At 43.5% G+C, this 22,335-nt stretch overlaps 1 protein-coding gene across 2 annotated transcripts in view; it reads left to right on the top strand.

The window, feature by feature from the left end:
- The window catches only part of elmo1 (engulfment and cell motility 1 (ced-12 homolog, C. elegans)), a 293,797-nt gene that overhangs the window by 5,074 nt on the left and 266,388 nt on the right, over window positions 1–22,335 (top strand). The window contains exons 2-3 of one of the 2 annotated variants that reach the window (XM_055655094.1): window positions 9,368–9,610; window positions 10,968–11,104. The gene's annotated coding sequence lies outside the window, so the exon portion shown is untranslated. The remainder of the gene's footprint in view (window positions 1–9,367; window positions 9,611–10,967; window positions 11,105–22,335) is intronic. The other variant, XM_055655086.1, reaches the window with a different exon arrangement.

The following is a 22,335-nucleotide window of genomic DNA, read 5'->3' as shown; positions in this document are numbered from 1 at the left end:
TAGAATCATTTGTGATGGTATTGAGAATGCAGTGCTTAAGCCGACGAGTAAAGACTGGTGTACCCATCCAGCCTATTGGCATGTGTGGCCAGCACAGAAGCAGACCATTCTCACCACGTTTCTGCCGAACATGATGCCAAGATAAACTAATCTCATCTGCACATGATCCATATCCCTCCATACCCTGCATATTCATGTGTCTATATAAAAGCCTCTTAAACACCACTATTGTATCTGCCTCCCACCACAACCACTATCCTGAATGAAGGCAAATCATTGACAATCCTGAGGGATTGCAATAAAAAAATCTAAAAGCTTTTAATGTGGTAAAAAGTCCCAAGGGGATTTACAAGAATTTGATTAATGTCAGAAATGAATTGTTCCTGGTCTAAGGAGCAATAGAGAGTGAAGAGGCTGAGATTAAGGAAGGAGATGGGGATCTTAGAGGTTGGAAGGGCATGGGTGATACAAATCAGGGTGGTTCAAGGCCAGAAAAGGAGGGACTCAGAGATGAGCATGCAGGAAATTGAAGATGGGAATTATAAAATCGAGAAGTTTCTTTTGCTCTACATTTTATTTCAGGTCAGTTAAGATAAGGAGTTACTTTGGGATTTTTTTAGTTTTTAGTTTTAGTTTTAGAGATGCAGCGTGGGCAGAGGCCCTTTGGTCCACCGAGTACACGGAACCAATGATCACCCTACTGTGTAGGATAGTTCTAGCCAATTTGCAGAAACAAATTAACACACATACCTACACGGAATGTGGGAGTAAACTGGAGCACCTGGAGGAAGCCCACACGGTCACAGGGAGAACGTGTAAACTCTGTACAGACAGAGTCCGAGGACAGGATCGAACTCACTGATGACAACATGATCTGAGGCTTGTAAGGCAGCAACTCTACCGCTCCACCATACACTTTTTTTCCCCACTCCTCTTTACTCCTGAGGCCTGTAACCAAAGATGAGATATATGTGTAGAAAGGAACTGCAGATGCTGGTTTAAACCGAAGATAGGCATAAAAAGCTGGAGCAGCTCATTGGGACATGCAGCATCTCTGGAGAGAAGGAATGGGTGACGATTCGGGTTGACACCCTTCCTCAGATATATGTAACCTCCAGTGGCGGACTGAGTTTATAGGTAAATGTCAGCAGGTTTAAACTTCTACATGAATACACCAGTTAGTATCGGCTGGTTTACGCTGGTGATTTTCCGGCTTGCGGTGAATTCCTCGCGGAGCCTGGTGAAAAGTATGGTTTCATAAACGTTTAGGCTGGAGAATCTGAAGAAGGGTCTCGACCCGAAACGTCACCAATTCCTTCTCTCCATAGGTGCTGCCTCACCCGCTGAGTTTCTCCAGCATTTTTTGTCTACCTTTAGGTTGGGGAATTTGCTAGGTGGATTTGCACCAGGTTAGATTACTATTGTTTGAATGGAGTAAACTTGTTCTAAGGATAATAAGTTTCAGGTAACCTTTTGATTCAAAATTTTAAGTTTTAGTTTAGTTTTAGCGATTCGGCGTGGAAACAAGCCCTTCGGCCCACTGAGTATGTGCCGACCAGCGATCCCCGTACACTAGAACTATCCTACATCCTACGGACAATTTACAATTTTTTACAAAAGCAAATTAACCTACTAACCTGTACATCATTGTAGTGTGGGAGGAAACAGGAGCACCCTGGGGAAAACCCATGCCATCACAAGCAGAACATACAAACTCCGTACAGAGGTCAATATCGAATCCTGGTCTCTGGTGCTGTAAGGCAACAACTCCACCACTGTGCCACCCTGCTGCCCTATAAATCAAACATTAATGATGTAAGTAATTAATTTTCACCTTATTTTGATTTTAATTGAATATTTGATATATTTTGGATGTTCCTGTGTGTCAAGAGATATTTAGAATTTCTACACTCTGACAGCTGGCAAAGCTGTGGATGAAGTTGTTGCCATCAGTGAGTTTTTTCTTCTGTTCCGCTCTGTTTCATTGGTACAGCTGCCACATCACAGAGTCATACAGTGTGGAAACTTTGGCCTGATTTGCCCACACCGACCAACACTTCCCAAATGCACGAGTCCCACCAGCTTGCACTTGGCCCATAACTCTCTAAACCTATCTATCCATGTACATGTCCAAATGTCTCTTAAACGTTATGATAGTACCTGCCTCAACTACCTCCTTCGGCAGCTCGTTCCATATACCCACCATCGTTTGTGTAAAAAAAAAAATGGTAACCCTCGGGTTCCTATTAAATCATTCCCCCTTCACCATAAACCTATGTCCCCTGGTCCTTGATTCTCCTGCTCTGTTTAAAAGACTCTGTGCATTTACTCGATATATTCCTTTCATGATTTTGTACCACTCTGTAAGATCACCCCTCATCCTCCTGCACTCCAAGGAATAAAGTCGTAGCCTGCTCAACCCCTCCCAAGTGACTGCATTATATGAAGTCACTGTTTTCAATCCAGTCTTTGGCAATTTCACATTGCCAGATCTGTAGCGGAAGCTAAAGCTGTTTTTTTTTTGTAGCTTTAAGAGGCTTTTGGATAGGCAGATATGCAGGAAATGGAGGAATATGATCACGTGCAGGCGGATGTGATTTATCTTGGCAGTATGTTCCGCACAGACATTGTGGGCAGAAGTTTTGTGTTCTATGTCAACAGGGAATGTGTTTCCCTCAGCAGATTGTAGACCACAAGTTCCATGGTCATTGCTTGGCACTTTATTCATGTCTTTATTGTGAGAAGTTAAAGTGGCCCTGTGTACTCTTGCAGGATACCCCATCTCTATTTCACAGAACAGTGGAGATCTTATATCCTAATCATGGGCATTAAAGTAGTTCATGTGGTGGTGACCTCATTACTGCAAATGATCTGCATTGCACTTTGATGGCCAGCTGTACCATTTTACGACAGTGGATAAACTTCAAAGATGCTTTATAGGGTCTATAGCACTGGGTTTTGTAAGGTCCTGAAAGGTAATTCATGAATCCAAGTTCATTCTTTGATGTATGACCATAAATAGTGAGAGCATCTGAATTTTCTATGCTTTGTGGAAGGGGCAGGTCTAGCAGCTAATAACGTTAGTCAGTTTAGGTTACAGATACAGTGTGGAAACAGGTCCACTGAGTCGACACCGGCCAGCGATTTGCTCTATCCTATGCACTAGGGAGAGTTTACAAATTTTACCAAAGCCAATGAACCTTTTTGGAGTGTGGGATTAACCCAGAACACCCAGTGAAAACCCATGCGGTCACAGGGAGAACGTACAAACTCTGTATTTGGATGTAAAATGGATAACGGTGAGACAGTGTGCAGATGGAAGATTGAATATCTGGTGCCAGAACAACAATCTTGCTCTCAATGTTAGCAAGACCAGGGAACTGACGGTTGACTTGAGGAGGGGAAAGCTGAGGATCCATGAACCTGTCTTCATCAATGGACGATGATGGTGAGAGTCAACAGCTTCAATTTCCTGGGCTTGCAAATATCTGAAGATCTGTCCTGGGCCCTGTAAGTTGATCCAATCACAAAGAAAGCTTGGCAATCAATGTCTCTTCTTCCTTTGAAGATTGAGAAGATTTGGCATGTCGCTGAATACTCAATTGAACTTCTACATTCTGAAGACGGGTCTTGATCCGAAACATCACCCATTCCTTCTATCCAGAGATGCTGCCTGTCCCATTGTGTTACTCCAGCATTTTGTGTTTATCTGCGGTTTAAACCAGCATCTGCAGTTCCTTCCTACACATGAACTTCTACATTTATATAGTAGAGAGCATACTCATTGATTGCATCGTGACCTGGTTTGGTAACTCATACAAAATGTGCAGGGTGGAACTGCAAATGCTGGTTTATGCTGAAGATAGACACAAAGTACTGGAGTAACTCAGCGGTTCAGGCAACATCTCTGGAGGAAAAGGATGGGTGACGTTTTGGGTTGGAACCTTTCTTCAGACTAGGACTGCAGGGTTTTGCCACGAAAAGTCATCCATTCCTTTTCTCTGGAGATGCTGCATGACCCGCCGAGTGAATCCAGCACTTTGTGTCTATCTTTGGTACCTCCGACACCCAGGAACGTGATCACACCACCGTAGCAATCTACCAGAGGGGCTGCCTCAAAAACACAACCAATATCATCAAAGACCCTACCAACGTGGCCATGCCCTCAGCTTGCTGCTGCCATCAAAAAGAAGGTTCAGGAGCCTGAGAAGAGTGAACTCCAGGTTGGAGCTGCTTGCTGCTGCCATCAAGAAGAAGGTTCAGGAGCCTGAGAAGAGTGAACTCCAGGTTGGAGCTGCTTCCCATCAACCATTGGGATCCTTCACTACACTACACAACCCTAAGCACAATATCAGCAACTATGTACTGCAGACTTTGTTCGGTTTAAGGCTGGTTACGTAATACCCAGTATCATTAATAATTTATTGCATTATTGATTATTGTATATTTATTTGTTGTGCTATTGCATTAAAGGTCTATTAAGCTGCAGCAAGTAAAAATGTAATTGTTCCGTTCCTGGTGCAGATGACAAATAAAAAACTCTTGAGTAAAACAAAAATGATTGGAGAAATTGTTTGCAGATGATACTGAGTGGTGAAGCAGTTTTGAATGTGTACAAGAGCTTTAAGGGCCTGTCCCACGAGCATGCGACTGCATGCGGCAAGCGCGACCTAACGTGGTCGCTTGAGCCGTACGGCTTCGCGGTGCTGGTTCCACTTCGATCGCCAGAGCCGTATGGAGTTGTTCGGAGCTGGTCCCAACAACGCACGAGGCTCCGAAAAACTGACACTGTCCGAATATTCCGCGCGGCAACGGCCTGCCAGCCCGCAGCCGCATTGAGGCCGTACGCTCCGCCTCAACGGGTGTGCGCAGCATCTCGACGGTGTACGCAGCGTCTCAACGCCGTACGCAGCGTCTTGAAGGCGTACGCCTTCGATCGAACTTCACGTCAACTCGTACGGGATGACTCGACCTCCGCGCTGCCCCCACTTCCGGTTTGGTCGCGCTCGCCGCATGCAATCGCATGCTGGTGGGACAGGCCCTGTACGGGGATCACTCTACCACCGCATGGCCCATGCTTCCGGTTTTGTCGCGCCTCCTGCATGCAGTCGCATGCTCGTGGGACAGGCCCTTTACTCTTAACAGGTGCAGGGCGGCATGTTGGTACTGGTCCTTGGTGTAAAGCAACTCGCCCAAGTTAAAACCTGCAAATTGGGTCAAATACGTGCACCATCATTTGGCGAGCAGTTATATCCTTGATCATGCCTGGACATTTCTGGGCAGTATATAAGGAGACGAGATCGACAAAAGGCAACAAAGTGCTAAAGTAACTCAGCGGGTCAGATTTGAGGAGGGGGCCACCTAACTATGGTCTCCAGAGATGGTGTCTGATCCGCTGAGTCACCCCAGCATTGTGTCTGTTTTTATACTCCAGCATCTGTCGATGATGTTTGTTTGCTACACTTTTGAATTTTGGTACTCGGTTCTAAGAATTACTGTACAATAGACTTTTGGGGTAATGAAACAACCAGCTGTGTCTTTTTTTGAGGGGTCGAGGGGGGGGGGAAGGGAAGGGGCACCTTTGTCATTTGCTTTCAAACCAGCCTGTAAAGTTGGACCCATTTCTGGTCTGCCAAGTGCATGCTCGCTGCACTGTTCACACTTCAGGTTGGTGTAGGAAATGGTGTGGGAGCTAGCGTTGATCTGATGTGGAGGCAGGGCCTGGAGCTAGTTTTAACCCCTTGCAACCTGTATTGATTTTGCACTCAATGCCTGCTGAGTAATAAACAGGAATGGCACTCTCTGAAGAGAACAATGGGAGAAGAGCTGCTATTTGGTTGTGTGAACAGTGCTGTGGTGTGTGAGTAGGCCTTTTGTTTTAGATATTGGAATGTTGAGTGGTTTTCCAACTGTCTGGAACTGATCCAGGAAGTCGAATTTATAACTGGTCCCAAAGAGTTTGGTGTCATTCCAATCACAACTTATGGAAGGGGACAGATAATAGCTAAGCTGAACTGTCATTAAGGAGGGAATGCAAGTTCAGGGAAGATTAACATTATTGAAGAGGCTCGCTACAGCATTTCATTCAACATTGAGGTGGTCGTGTAGGTTTTGAAAACATTTTTGCCTGAGTTGCAATGTTTTTTGCATTGACTACACGCACTCATCCATTCCTTCAAAGAAAATAAATAGTATTTCTCCTCTTTCTTTGTGTTCACATTCATGCAGCTTTCTCTTACCTTTTTGACTGCATGCATTCCTCCAACTAAGATGGTGGACAGGTAATGAAAAAAATGTTGGCTTGTCACTTTTTTCCCAAGGCTGGATTATTATGTTTGATTCTACCACCATCTCGGCACAAGCTTGCAACTCATCTCCTCTCTGGTGCCTGATTTATCCTTTGGAATACACCAGTAATTATTTTGCAGTTGTTGTCAATAATGAATTTTCAAGTAGGAAAGCTTGAAAAGAATAAGTATAAGGTGTAGGCCATTTAGGACTGAGATGAGGAAGAACTTTTTCAGCCAGAGAGTTGTGAATCTGTGGAATTCTTTGCCACAGAAGGCAGTGGAGGCCAATTCACTGGATATGTTTTAGAGAGAATTGGATAGAGCTCTTAGGGTTAATGGAATCAAGGGATATGGGGAGAAAGCAGGTACAGGGTACTGATTCTGGATGATCAGCCACGATCATATTGAATGGCGGTGCTGGCTCAAAGGGCCGAATGGCCTACTCATGCACCTATTGTCTATTGTCTATTGTCAGCTATAGCTCTGGGGATGAAGCTGTTCCTAAGTCTGGAGGTGCGGGCATAGAAGGCCATGTAACGTCTGACGGAAGGTAGAAGATCGAACAGACTATTGCAAGGGTGTGAGGAGTCTTTGTGAATGCCGACGGCCTTCCTGAGGCACCGTGTATAGTAGATGCCCTCCAAGACTGGTAGCTGTGTCCCAATTATCTTCTGCGCTCTGTGGACGAGGCGCTGAAGAGCTCTCCTCTCCGCCTCTGTGCAGCTGAGATACCACACAGAGATGCCATATTTAGGATGCTCTCTGTGGTGCAGCGGTAGAAGGTTGTCAGCAGCTGTTGGGGCAGACCAGTCTTTTTCAGTGTTCTCAGGAAGAACAGTCATTGCTGTGCCTTCTTGACCAGCGCAGCGGTGATGGATGACATAAAACTGTTAGAGCCATACATCCTGGAAACAGTCGCTTAGGCCCAAGTTGCCCAAGCTGAACGACATGCCCCATCTACATTAGTTCCACCTGCCTGCCATTGGCCCATTACCATCTAAATGTGTCTTATTCATGTACCTGACCAATTGTCTCTTAAGTGTTATGAAATCCTGGTGAAAGTTCTGCTGGAGACAAATTCTCTGTTCCACATTTACCTGCATCAAAACAATGACAACAACTTGTGAAGGAAGGAATTGAAGATGCTTGTTTAAACCGAAGAGAGACATAAAATGCTGGAGTAACTCAGCGGGGCAGGCAGCATCTCTGGAGAGAAGGAATGGGTGACGTTTCAGATCAAGACCCATCTTTAGTCTGAAGAAGGGTCTTGATCTGAAACGTCACCCATTCCTTCTCTCAAGAGATGCTGCCTGTCCCGCTGAGCTACTCCAGCATTTTGTGTCTATAATGACAACAACTTGGTGTCTGCAGAGTCTTTTGAGAAATTTTAAATCTGTAAGATTTGCTATATAAATATGTTGATTTTTCCATCCATTTGCCAGTAAACAGTAAGAAATATGTAGCTTGTGTCCGCTTTGACAGAGTGCCACAATTGTACTAATTTGCAATAGTTGGTCAGCTATTTTCTTTTTAAAGGTGCCCTGCTGAGAATCAGGCAGCAGATTGCTGGTCCTCTCACTGTATTTTTGGCCTTGTACCGTTGCATTCATCCATTCATCCTGTGACGACTGTGGTTTTATGCCTCATTATTTCTTTCCCGAGTCAATGCTTGTTGTCAATGTGAGTGTGTCAGGCTATCAGAGTCTCATTGATAGCTTCTGATATTTTCGCCTTCTGGGGTGTTTCATGTACAGGATGTGAAGAAGGATCTCGACCCGAAATGTCACCCATTCCTTCTATCCAGAGATGCTGCCTGTCCCGCTGAGTTACTCCAGCATTTTGTGTCGATCTTCAATGTTTCATGTACATGCAGATGATGCTTCCTTAGAAGGCGGCCACGAGGGAAAATTAATTATAATAGTTAACAAGAATCAAGATGAAAATGATCTATTTATAACGGCCTTCTATTTCTAGTCTACTTGTTTCTCCAAAGTGACTTGGAAAATGAAGAGTGGCAGATTTGAAAGATCACAGTGTTCAAAGCATAGTCACTTAGGAGAAAAGTGATCATCTTGAGGGAAGTGTTCTCCAGCTCTGCGCTATGGACCATTATAATGGAAGCTCACATTCAACAAATAAGCTCACATTCAAACATATATATGAACAGTCTTGCTTCACGATCGGATGCATTTGTATCTTGTAACATTCGAATATCCTGCACTAGTTGACCAAGCCCTGGAGTTTTTTAGCAGATCTACACCAATGCTACAATAACTTAATCTGGGGCAATTCAAGCCTGCTCCTCTTGCATTGTAACCACTGGTACAGTTGTATATCTGTGTGACTACGGACTTTCTTTGATAACCTATTAAGCAGATTCGGCAATTTATTTTCTTACGTTATTTCGTCTTTTAAAAGAAAATTAATTGCTTGCTTGTCTTTCCAAAGCATCCAGCTGTGTAAGTGGAAAGCTGGAAGCCAACTTTGAAGCCCTTCATTCAAATCTGCTCCAAAATATTTGTTTCTGCTTAACAGAGAGGGTCTTGTACATTTTTTAGTTATAGAGTGATACAACAAGGAAACAGGCTGACCAAGATGTCTCAACTAAGTCAATCCCATTTGGCTGCATTTGGCCCATACCCGTCTGATTTTGGCCCATCCCCTCTGACAGGCCCTTCCGTTCAACTTGCCCACACCAGCCAACATGTCCCATCTGTACTAGTCCCACCTGCCTACATTTGGCCTATTTCCCTCTAAACCTGTCCTATCCGTGTACATGTATAAATGTTTCTTAGCGGCCCCAACTACCTCCTCCGGCAGCTCGTTCCAGAAACCTACCACCCTTTGCGTGAAAACGTTATCCCTCAGGTTCCTATTAATCTCTCCCCGTACACTTTAAACCTATGTCCTCTTGCAAATGTTTAATCAATGTACTTGAAGCTAGACACAAAAAGCTGTTGTAACTCAGCGGGCCAGACAGCATCTCTGTAGAGAAGGAATAGGTGACGTTTTGGGTCGAGCCCTGAATTAATGCACATGTTCTATGGAGCTCTAATATATTTTATTTTTGTTTTCAGGAATTCTTCCGAACTCGACTCACCTGCTCGTAACTGCGAATCGTGATTTTAGGCCCATTGCTGTGGATGCAACGCGCCTGTGTTGTGTTCTGTTGTGCAGCTTCCTTTTGAGCAGGGCTGTGATGTAAATCCTACTTCCTTTTCAAATTGCTGAAGTCGTAACCTTCGTGCCTGTGGCAGCTTCTTGAATTCCTGTGGTGGAGCAAAGAAATTAAACGGTCTTTGTTGGCTGGATATGAAATCGTAAGTTACCGAGAAGATGAAGTGCTCTGTGCAAAGTGTTGGGCGGTGTTGATGGAATCCGCCTGAGTTTTACCACGTTTATTTGGACTTGACTTGTGGAGAATGGGTTTGCGACAGGATTTCCTGGTGTAGTTACTTCATAGACATTCGCTTCATTTCCACCATTAAGGCAATACTGCACTTGAATGTAACAGGGTGCGGCTATTCCTTCTACAATAACATGTTGTAATTAGAATTTTAAATGGTTTGTAAGGAGCCAGTGTGAGTATTTTGGGAGTATCTAGTGTACGATTAAGTTTGTATGGTCTGTGAGTATAAAAAATGCAAATATTGTGGAAGGACATATGAATAGTAACTTATTTATTCCACAAAGCAACAGTCCATTTATTCTAGAAATCCAGCACTGGTTTGTTATTTCCACAAGTAGAATGAGTACTTTTGCTACTTTAAATGGTTGTAAATTTGCATTAAGCTTCAGTCTGAATGGCCTTAAATAATGTGCATCAGGTCAAATTGAGATTAAAATACTTGCTGCTGCTGCTGCTGCTGCTACATAGCTCACCATTTTTTAAGTGGATGAAATAGCCTTGGTTTAAATTTTGGGAGAGTGTGTGTCTTATGTGCACATGGTAAGAAACCTTACCTCAGTCTGAAGAAGGGTCTCAACCCGAAACGTCACCCATTCGTTTTCTCCAGAGATGCTGCCTGTCCCACCGAGTTACTCCAGCATTTTGTGTCTATCTTTGGTTTAAACCAGCATCTGCAGTTCCTTCCTACACGTTACTTCAGTAAGAGGTTTGCATTTCAAACTTTGGGGAGTTTCCTCTGTGGTTTCTCTCGTATAACTGGGTGGACGGCAGTCTTTTGCATTGGGCTTGATGTCCCATCGAACATGCATGCTATCACTACATTAATGTGTAAGCTTTGTGGCAGCTTTTTTAATCAACAGATGTTGATGTTTTCTCCTCCGAGTTTTAGTTCTCTTTGGCATAAATTAAGTAGGAACTAGAAGTTACATCAGTAAGGTTAAAATAACCACGAGCTGCTCACTTTTGACCTCTTAAGTTAGACTTAACAAAACATTCCAAGTGGTTTCCTGCCTTCAAATGCAAAGATTTAATTTGAACTTTGTGATCTAATTGTGACTTTTGCCTGTAAAGCAAGTATAATTAGAAGGCAAATACAAAATGCTGCAGTAACTCAGTGGGACAGGCAGCATCTCTGGAGAGAAGGAATGGGTGCGTTTTGGGTTGAGACCCTTCTTCAGAAACTCAGGGGGTGAGGCAGCATATATGGAGCAAAGGAAATTTATCAACGTTTCGGGTTGAACATATTGTATCCATTACATCCACCACAGATGCCACCTGATTCTTTGGGAGTCTGAGGGGAGCCCCGAAAGAAGTTTATAAAACCATGAAAGGCATAAATAGGGTGGACAGTCAGAACCTTTTTCCTGGGGCGGAAATATCACTGACTTGAAGGCATAACTTTAAGGTGAGAGTGACAAAGTTTAAAGGAGATATGTGGGGCAATTTTGTTTGCACAGATATTGGTTGGTTCCTGGAATTGCACTGCCTGGGGTGGTGGTACAGTTAAATATGGTAGTGGCATTTAAGAGGCTTTTCCATTGGCACTTATGAAAGTGGAGGGATACAGATCACACATGCAGGCAGAGGAGATTAGTTTGACTTGGCATTATGTTCGGTGTGGACATTACGAGCCAAAGGGCCTGTTCCTGTACTGTTCTCTGTTCATTGACCCTCTGAATACCTCCAGCAGTTATTTTTGCCTGTAATTAGTAACATCCTGCCCAAACATCGTGCCTGAGCTGCACCGTGCAAATAAACAGGTTACAGTGAAATGGAACCACAAAACAAAAAAAAAATAATTATATGTTCATTAAAATACAGAAAATGTTTTGCAGTTGGCGCTGGCATTTTCTAGCTCTAACAAGGTCAACGGCAGAGAATTACAATAGAAATAAGGAAAATACTTCTTTGTTGAATAATTACTTTGTGCATCCTTCACTATTAAATTTATCTTTTGAAATTACTCATTCACGGGATGTCGATTTCACTGGTAAGGTTGCAAGTTTTTGCACATCCTCTTTGACCTTGAGCTGGTGGCAACGTGCTGCCACTTTGACCTCTACAATGGTGAATGTGCTTTCACTATTGAACAGAGAGTTCCACAATTTTGACCCAGCAACAGGGAAGGGTCACATCTGCATGTGGGTGAATGAATGCGATGAAATCTTGTGTTTTTTTGTTCAGCATGGTGCATGGTGTCCGATTACCTAGTTTCCTGACTTAGAGGTCAAAGAAGTTTTTCTACGGTGCAAGTTGAAAATGGTGTACATGGCAGAAATGAGCAGTGCCCGTATGGAAGTAAAAGCCCTGTCCCACGGTACGAGTTCATTCCACGAGCTCTCCCGAGTTTGCCCTGATTCGAACGCAGAGATTTACGGTAATGGCCACTCGTCGGTACTCGGGGCTCTCATGGACATTTTTCATCATGTTGAAAAATCTTCACGAGTCTTCCCATGCTTACCTACCGTTAGCGAGTCTTCCCGTGTACCTGCTGTTAGCGCTAAGAGACGTCCCCGAGCTCCAACGTACCAGCTACGGTCCTTCTCCGTGCTTACCACGAGTTTGATGTTTTTTATACTCGGGAGAGATCTTGGAATGAACTCGTACTGTGGGACAGGGCTTTAAATGTTTTAGAAACATAGAAAATAGGTGCAGGAATAGGCCATTTGACCCTTCGACCCAGCACCGCCATTCAATATGATCATGGCGGATCATCCAGAAAGTAAGAAAGAACTGCAGATGCTGACTTAAATTGAAGGTAGACACAAAATGCTGGAGTAACTCAGCGGGTCAGGCAGCATCTCTGGAGAGAAGGAATGGGTGACATTTCCGTCGAGACCCTTCTTCAGACCCTTCTTCTGAAGATGGGTCTCAACCCGAAATGTAACCCATTCCTTCTCTTCAGAGATGCTGCCTGACCTGCTGAGCTACTCCAGCATTTTGTGCCTACCATCCAGAATCAGTACCCGGTTCCTGCTTTCTCCCCATATCCCATGATCCCGTTAGCCCTGGGAGCTATATCTAACTCTCTCTTGAATACACCCAGTTAATTGGCCTCCACTGCCTTCTGTGACAGAGAATTCCACAGATTCACAACACTCTGGCTGAAAATGTTTTTCCTCATTTCAGTCCTAAATGGCCTACCCCTTATTCTTAAACTGTGACCCTTGGTTCTGGACTCCTCCAACATCGGGAACATTTTTCCTGCCCGTCCAATCCCTTAAGAATGTTATATGTTTTTATAAGAGATCCTCTCATCCTTCTAAATTCCAGTGAATATAAGCCTAGTCGATCCATTCTTTAACCACCAAGGTGTTACAACAGATTGTACGGCTTGGTTTTGTGCCTGTAACTACTCAGTCCAGTTTCCAAGGATTTGTTGCACAATTAATTTGTCCATGTATGTCTGGTTTTGAGGGTATATATGAGCAATCGGCTCTCAGTCACGTTTGATTGCTATTTGAACTTTATATGAGACGCGACTGCAGATAGAGGAAGTAATACCAGCCAGCGTTCAGTGGAACATGGTGAAGGGCAGCCAACCCAGATGGCCATAGTCTGGAACATGAAACGGTTTCATAGAGAAAGTAGTGGAGTGCTCTGAATGTAATCTTTCAAACATTGTCAGATGTGGAAGATTGTGTCAATTGACTGGATGGCCACCGATGTAAAACGTTGGTGCTACAATTGAACATAGGCTAGACTGTTTAGATAGGCATCCGCATTAGGTAAAATTCAACACTGGATAAAAATTAGTAATTGCCCGTGATGAACTGATCGTGTGGCCCCTTCAATTTAATTTTCAGCAGGGTACACAAGTTCAACTCTTTTGAGTATGTCATCGTAAGTTAAAGATAAGTCTTTCTAACTTCTTCATTAGTGGATCCTAGTTGTTCTGTAGGCATTTAAAGTTGCAATCTGCTCAGTTACATGGTCAAGGCATGACTCAATGCGCTGGATATAAACACAAAGTGCAGGATAACTCAGCGGGTCAGGCAGCATCTGTGGAGAAAAAGGATGGTTGACCTTTCAGGTCGGCACCCCTCTTCAGACTGAAAGTACAGGGGAGGGAACTGGAGGTAAGAAAAGGCCAGAACAAAGCAGAGATGGCAACCGATGACCAAGAAAGGGTGAAGCCCTTAATGGCCCATTGTTGGCTGGGGAAGAGGAGATAACAAAAGGGTACAAGGATGCGAACAGTGGAACTATTAGGACGAGGGTGGGGGAGGGGGAGGCAGGGAATGCAAAGGTTTTTTGATATTAGAGAAATCAACGTTCATACTGCTTGGTTGTAAGCGGTCCAAGCAAAATATCAGGTGCTGTTCCTTCAATTTGCGTGTGGCCTCACACGGTTGAGGAGGCTCATGACAGAAAGGTCAGTATGGGAAGGTGAGCTAAAATATTTTGCAACTGTTACATTGCGTAGGCCAAAGCGGACTGAGCATAGATGTTCAGCGAAACAATCGGCCAGTCTGTGTTTGGTCTGTCAATATATAGGAGCCCAAACCAAGAACAACGGATACAGTAGATGAGGTTGGAGGAGGGCAAAGCGAAACTCTATCTCACCTGAAAGGACAGTTGGGGGACCCTGGACGGAGTCGAGGGACGAGGTACAAAGACAGGTGTTGCTTCTCCTACAGTTGCATGGGAAAGTTCCTGGGGAGGGGGAAGGACATTCTTGCTACGAGGGAGTGCAGTGTAGGTTTCTAAGGTTAATTCCCGGGATGGCGGGACTGTCATATGCTGAGAGAACGGAGCGGCTGGGCATGTATACTCTGGAATTTAGAAGGATGAGGGGATATCTCATTGAAACATATAAGATTGTTAAGGGTTTGGACACGCTAGAGGCAGGAAACATGTTCCCGATATTGGGGAGTCCAGAACCAGGGGCCACAGTTTAAGAATAAGGGGTAAGCCATTTAGAACAGAGGTGAGGAAACACATTTTCACACAGAGAGTTGTGAGTCTGTGGAATTCTCTGCCTCAGTGGAGGCCAGTTCTCTGGATACTTTCAAGATAGAGCTAGATAGGGCTCTTAAAGATAGCAGAGTCAGGGGATATGGAGAGAAGGCAGGAACGGGGTACTGATTGTGGATGATCAGCCATGATCACATTGAATGGTGGTGCTGGCTTGAATGGCCAAATGGCCTACTCCTGCACCTATTGTCTATTGTCTATTTGGGTGGGAAGGGCTGTGTGAACCAGGGAGTTGTGGAGGGAACAGTCTCTGCGGAAAGCAGAATGGGGGTGGAGATGGGAAGATGTGACTAGTGGTAGAGTCCTTTGGAGGTGGCGAAATTGTCGGTCGATGATGTATTGTCTAGAAACATAGAAAATAGGTGCAGGAGTAGGCCATTCGGCCCTTCTAGCCTGCACCGCAGAGAATTCTAGAGAATCACCACACTGAGAAAAATGTTTTTCTCATCTCGGTCCTCAAAATGATTTCCCCCTGATTCTTAGCCAACTGTGAGACGGTTGATCCCTTTGAAAGGTGGGGAATAGGGGGCCTCTGTACCCTCTGTGATGAGAGAATTCTAGAGAATCACCACTCTGTGTGTGGGGGGGGGGGGGAAGCAGTGTCCTAAATGATTTTATCCTAAACTGTTGAGACGGCTGGGGGGAGGGGTTGCAAGTGACTAGGGGGACTCTCCTGCTGCGACTGAGGGTCCTGGGGGGAATCAAGTGTATAGGGGGATTCTGCTCCAATTTTCAGCTTAAAAGTTTCCTCTGAGGAATGGCAGTCCAATAGTGCACTGAAGTTCATGCTTCACTTGGGTGCCCAATTTGTTGACAAGGTGGAAGTATAGCCAAATCAGCCAGGGTCTTTTGGTGTTACCATGGTGGAATTCCTGAGAGAATCCTAGGTGATGCATTACAGTTTTGGTATTGGACTTTGGATTGGTCACTTTAGTACAAGATGATAAGAAGGAGCAACTGTTTTCCCAGCATACAGAATTTGATGAAGTGTAGACGATCCTGAAGAACATCCATTTCGGTCAACCACCCGTCCCTTCCATGTTTCGATAATCACCCGTGGAAATAGGCCCCTCGGCCTACCGAGTCCGCACCAACCAGCGATCCCCACACACTAACACTATCCCACACACACTAGGGACAATTTACATCTATACCAAGCCAATTAACCTACAAACTTGTACGTCTTTGGAAAGTGGGAGGAAACCAAAGATCTTGGAGAAAACCCATGCAGGTCAAGATTCAAGATTCATGAGAATTTATTGTCATGTGTCCCAGATAGGACAATTCAATTCTTGCTTTGCTTCAGCACAACAGAATATTGTAGGCATAAATAAATACTGAACAGATCAGTGTGTCCATATACCATTGAATATATATATATATATATATATATACGCACACATAAATAACCAGATAAAGTGCAATAGGCTATTAAAGTTCAGATTTTTATTTGAGTTGAGTTTAATAATCTGATGGCTGTGGGGAAGAAGCTGTTCCTGAACCTGGATGTTGCAGATTTAAGGCTCCTGTACCTTCTACCTGAAGGCAGTGGGGAGATGAGTGTGTGGCCAGGATGGTGTGGATCCTTGATGATGCTGCCAGCCTTTTTGAGGCAGCGATAGATCCCCTCGATGAAAGGAAGGTCAGAGCCGATGATGGACTGGGCAGTGTTTACAACTTTTTGCAGTCTTTTCCGTTCCTGGGCGCTCAAGTTGCTGAACCAAGCCACAATGCAACCGGTCAGCATGCTCTCTTACTGTGCACCTGTAGAAGTTAGAGAGATTCCTCCTTGACAAACCGACTCTCCATAATCTTCTCAGGAAGTAGAGGCGCTGATGTGCTTTCTTTATAATTGCATCAGTGTTCTGGGACCAGGAGAGATCTTCAGAGAAATGCACGCCCAGGAATTTGAAGCTCTTGACTCTTTCAACCATCGACCCGTTGAAATAAACGGGACTGTGGGTACACGGGGAGAAAGTACAAACGTCGTACAGACAGCACCCGTAGTCGGGATTGAAGCGGGCCTCTAGTGCCGTAAGGCAGTAGCTCTAACGCTACGCCACTTAAAAACTTAAATATAAAGATAAAAGGAATAGAACATAGAACAGTGCAGAGCAGGAATAGGTGTTCAGGACCACAATATAGCACAGGGACTGACCTTTCAGCCCACAGTACAAGAATTAGCTTGTAAAGTGATTCATGGAGCAGCCTGGTCAGCCTTCATCAAATCAAACTAACCTTTGAACTATCTTTAATCAAACTTTATTGGACTTTGATGTTTTATCGTTACATTAAATGTTATACCCTTTATCTATGCACTGTGGAGGACTTGATTGTATTCATGGATAGTCTTTTCCTTGACTGGATAGCACGTAAATAAAAGTTTCCAATTGTGTCTCAGTACCTGTGATAATAAACTAACCATGTTACTAAACATGATGTGGTGAAAAATTGTCAAGGATATGCAGGGAATGGAGGAATATGGATTCTGTGCATGCAGATAAAGGTTGGCATCCTGTTCAGCATTGACATTGTGGACTTAAGGGCCTGTTCCTGGTCTGTACAGTTTTATCTTCTAAGTCCCAGTCAATTTGGGGGAATTTAGTCACCCACTAAGACCACCTTGTTGATTTGTTTGCATAATCTGTCTACATATCTTACCACTTTCATTGGACACCCTCGGACTATCTTTGATCGGACTTTGCTGTCTTTTATCTTGAACTAAACGTTATTCACGTTATTCCCTTTATCATTTATTTGTATACTGAATGGTTCGATTGTAATCATGTATTTCGCTAACTGGTTAGCACACAACAAAAGCTTTTCACTATACCTCGGTACACGTGATAATAAACGATACTATCTGTTCGTCTATTTCCCTCTTGCTACTCAGGGGCCAATCATTCTTATTTTTAAACTCTACCTATATCGTCTCAGCAGATAAACCCTCTCTGAGTGGTGCCGAGACAGAATGATGGAATGAGGAATTAAATGCGACATCTCTAAATTTGCAGATGACACAAAGCTGGGTGGCAGTATGATCTGCGAGGAGGATGCTATGAGGCTACAGGGTGACTTGGATAGGTTGGGTGAGTGGGCAGATGCATGGCAGATGCAGTACAATGTGGATTAATCTGAGGTTATCCACTTTGGTGATGAACAAGATTATTATCTGAACGGTGTCAGATTAGGTAAAGGGGATGTGCAACGAGACCTGGGGTTCTTTGTCCATCAGTCACTGAAAGTAAGCATGCAGGTACAGCAGGCAGTGAAGAAAGCAAATAACATGTTGGCCTTCCAGGGCTCTCACTTAATTTTTTTCCCCTATTGCCAGCTGGGCAACCTTGGCAGCTTTTTAGGTTGCCAAATGACAGTTTAGGTGGTCATTTAAGACGGTTTGCATGACGCGTGCCATAATGTGCTTGGACGAAGTGTGTAGTTACCAGTCGGAATTATGCTCAATGAAGCATTCACATATTATTTCTGCTTCAAATAAAGTCACAAACTAAACATATTCACCAATCAAGACATGATATATACTACAATGACATGCAGCAAAATTATAATACAGTATCTCAACTCTTTTTACACATTGCAATTAATGTAATTTCTATTAGTTCTTTCCACTTCAAAACAAAAATGTGGTTAGATTATTCAGCGTATGATCAACCTTTGTCAATAAATCCTGGACCATGTTAACATATATGCTTAACCATGCACACTACAGATTGATGCAAGCATGTTTTCTGTGAAGGACCGAAAATTACCATGACATGGCCATAGCATGGGGTCGTTATTGCTATTGGTACAGAAACACTCTTGCTTTCCACATAATTTAACCACAACAAAATATACAGGATGCAAGGAAATTTCTAAAGGCATTTTATGATAATAGCTGGTTGGGCTGGCAGCTCAAGTCACTCAGGGCTGGTGGGCTGGCAGACCAGTCACTCAGGGCTGGTGGGCTGGCAGTTCACTCATGGCTATTCCTTGAAATTCCATTTCAAGCAGAGTGCAGGCTCCAATTTCAATTTCATAGCATTTCAAGCAGAGTGCAGGCCACCAAATTCAATTTCATAGCATTTCAAGCTGAGTGCAGGCCACCAAATTGCCAAACAACTCATTGCATTGTCATTAAGGGCTAACATATAATTTATTCCAAGTACATTGCAGACTCACAGTTCAGTTGATTCACAGCTTAGAATCACAGTTGTGGACTCTTCCACGCGATCTTCCAGAGTGACTGGCTCACGTCCAGGCATCCGGGGTTTTATAGTTCTGCCCCGACCCCATCCCACCCCGGAAGGGGCGTTACCTTCACCGTGATGATTGACAGGCGAGAGGACCAATGAGCTGATCTAAAGATTTTTTTAACATTCATAACTTTTTTATTTTTCATCGATCGGAAAAATCGTCGGGGCTACCTCAGCGGGGGAGGACTGAGTAAGATGGCCAAAAATCATAGCGATATATGGTAGCGTTTTTTCTAAACTCAATATACAGCGCAGACAGGAAGTGGTCAAGATGAGACTTTTAGTTATATAGATAGATGCTCCGTTGTCACCTTTCCATAGCTAACAATGATCTATTCCACATTTTCCTCGATCTCATCCCCTTTGATGTATTTTTTTCATAACTTGCGCTACCATATCTCTGTGTCTCCCTCTCCCCTGACTCTCCGTCTGAAGAAGGGTCTCCACCTGAAATGTCGCCCATTCCTTCTATCCAGAGATGCTGACTGTCCCATTGAGTTACTCCAGCATTTTGTGTCTTATCTTTATGATGGAATTTAAATTCTCCTTGGGAATAAATGAGATTGAATTTATCACTTAATGTGTGGGGTTAACTTTGCACAAGTTCTAAAATCATTTGTAATGTTTATTCTTTGGTATGCCTTTAACAAATGACTGAATTTACACTACCATCATTGTGCAGAAAGAGGAATAGCTAGCTACCTCTTCACAAAGGCTACGCCCACAGAGGTTGCAGTTTTATATTGTTGCATTTATGAAGCCTATAGTACAATACCAATCTGTTCTTTGGTATGAATCATTAAATGCTTTGAATATTGAAGAATTAGCTTGTAAAGTGCTTCATTGAGAAGGCTGGTGAGCCTTTGTCAAATTGTGTTAAAAGCATTAACCACGGAAGGTTAATGTGACTAGAACTGTCATTTGTGGAGACATTTGCATGGGAACAGACTCTCAGTCTGAAGAAGAGTCTCGACCCAAAACGTCACCCATTCCTTCTCTCCAGAGATGCTACCTGGCCCACTGAGTTACTCCAGCATTTTGTGTCTACCAATGCATGGGAACATGTTGGTTCATGGAAATAAGCGGAAGTGACATTGTGCAAACTTCAAAATGAGAAAAAGACTGGAGGTACACCAGTTTAGTTTAGTTTAGAGATACAGCACGAAACAGGCGCTTCGGCCCACCGAGTAAAATTGTAAATTGTCCTACACTCACTGTGGACAATTTACAATTTTACCAAGCCAATTAACCTACAAACATCTTTGGAGTGTGGGTGGAAAACCGGAACTCCAGTTGAGTAACCCACTGAGTTACTCCAGCTTTTTAATGTCTTATCTTCCGGAGAAAATCCGCGCAGGTCACGGGGAAAATATACAAACTTTTTATAAAGTTTTATGTAATCCCACTTTCTCATTCACTCCTCACACATTAGTGGGGATTTACAGAGGCCAATTAACCTACAAACCCGAAAGTAGACACAAAATGCTGAGTAACTCAGCGGGTGATGCAGCATCTCTGGAGAGAAGGAATGGGCAATGTTTTGGGTCGAGACCCTGATGTCGGGGAGGGGGCAGGGCAAAGATAGAATGAAGTCGGAGACATTAAGATTAGTCGGAGGACAAAGATAGAATGTATCCCCTTCCCCTTCCCAGTTATAACTTCAGATAGAGGGGATGGAGATGGATGCTTTCTCTCTCCATCCCCTTCCCATTCCCTGTCCTCCCACTAGTCTTACTGTCTTCTTTACAAGTGAGCCGTTGCTTCGAAGACAATGTAGTCATGATTCCTCTCACAGCCTTCATTATTGAACCTTACTATTGAATGGGGCATCGTTAATGACCAGTGACTGTGACAGTATGTTGTGACTTGTGAGTGGTGCTGTCACATTGGGAACAAGTTTTTATCGTTTCCAAGCATTGATCATCTGTTAAATTGGTTATTTCCACTTGAATTTAAAACTATGAGAAAGGCGGTGTTGGGGGAACTTCAGTTGGTTTATTAAATGGTGAAAATGTGAGCTAAATCAATAATATTTAAAAGATGTTGGAAAGACTAGGATCCAATTTAACTCTGAAGGATAGATTCAAATTAGGAGCATTTTATGTAAAGGGTGATCAATGTGGGAAACAATCTTACCGGTTAATGTGAAAATGGTTAATGATTGCACTGTTTTATCATATTGATGCATTATACCACTGCTGGACAATCTCAGCAGCCAAAATGTCTTATTTATGTGCTTGATGAGTCACTAAAGTTAGTGCATGGAACAAAAACAAGGTGCTGCTAGAACTCCATAGGCCAGGCTGCATCTGTGGAGGGAAATGGATATTTGACTCGGTTCGGATCGTGACTCCAGTCGGGAGGAAGGGTTTTGATCTGAAAGGTCGGCTACTATTTCCCATTTGTTTCCCCCCACAGATTCTTCATGGCCTGAGTTTCCCCCAAGAGTTTGTCATTTTAGTGCTTGCCTCTTTATCCAGTTTACAAGGGTATATTGGACTTGGAGGATCATTTGAGGCTTAAACATTACTACAATTTGCTATGAGTTGTATTCAAATTGGTATAGGAGCGTTTTCAAATTCAAATTGAGATACTGAGAATAGTAAAAAGATTCACCAAACTGATTCCACTGATGGATAAATAGAAAACAAGTAGATGGAATCTTGAAATTAGAGAGAAGCCATTCACAAATTAATGCAGGATATTTTTTTTACATATGCATTTGGTTTAGTTTTAGAGATACAATGTGGAAACAGGCCCTTCGTCCCACCAAGTTCACGCCGAACACCCTAAACACGAGCACTATCCAACACACTTGCGACAATTTACAATCTTTACTAAAGCCAACTAACCTACAAACTTGTGCATCTTTGGAGTGTGGGAGGAAACCGGAGCTCCTGGAAAAAAAAAATCAACGTGGTCACGTGGAGAATGTAGAAACTTTGTGCGGACAACACTTGTGGTCAGGATTGAACCCGGGTCTCTGGCACTGTGGGGCAGCAACTCTACCGCTGCACCATACCGTTGCACCACTGTGCTGTCCAGGGGAGGAATGTTGTATTTCTGCATCAAAGGTGTGGTACCAGGATAGGTGTAAATTTCACATCTAAATTAATAATATTAGTTTGTTTGGATCATGTGGTCTCACCAACCTTTTATACAATTGCAACATGACCTCCCAACTTGTATACTCAATACTCTTGACTGATGAAGGCCAATGTGCCAAAAGCCTTTTTGACCACCTTATCTACCTGTGATTTGAACTTCAAGGAAACATGCTTCTGCACTCCTAGATCCCTCTGTTCTACACACTCCCCGGAGGCCTACTATTCAGTGTGCAGGTCCTGCCCTTGTTAGACTCCCAAAATGCAACACCTCATATTTCTCTGTATTAAATTCAATCAAC

This window comes from Leucoraja erinacea, chromosome 2 (genome assembly GCF_028641065.1).
Source record: "Leucoraja erinacea ecotype New England chromosome 2, Leri_hhj_1, whole genome shotgun sequence".
NCBI lineage: Eukaryota > Metazoa > Chordata > Chondrichthyes > Rajiformes > Rajidae > Leucoraja > Leucoraja erinaceus.
This window is presented reverse-complemented; position numbering and strand designations above follow the sequence as displayed.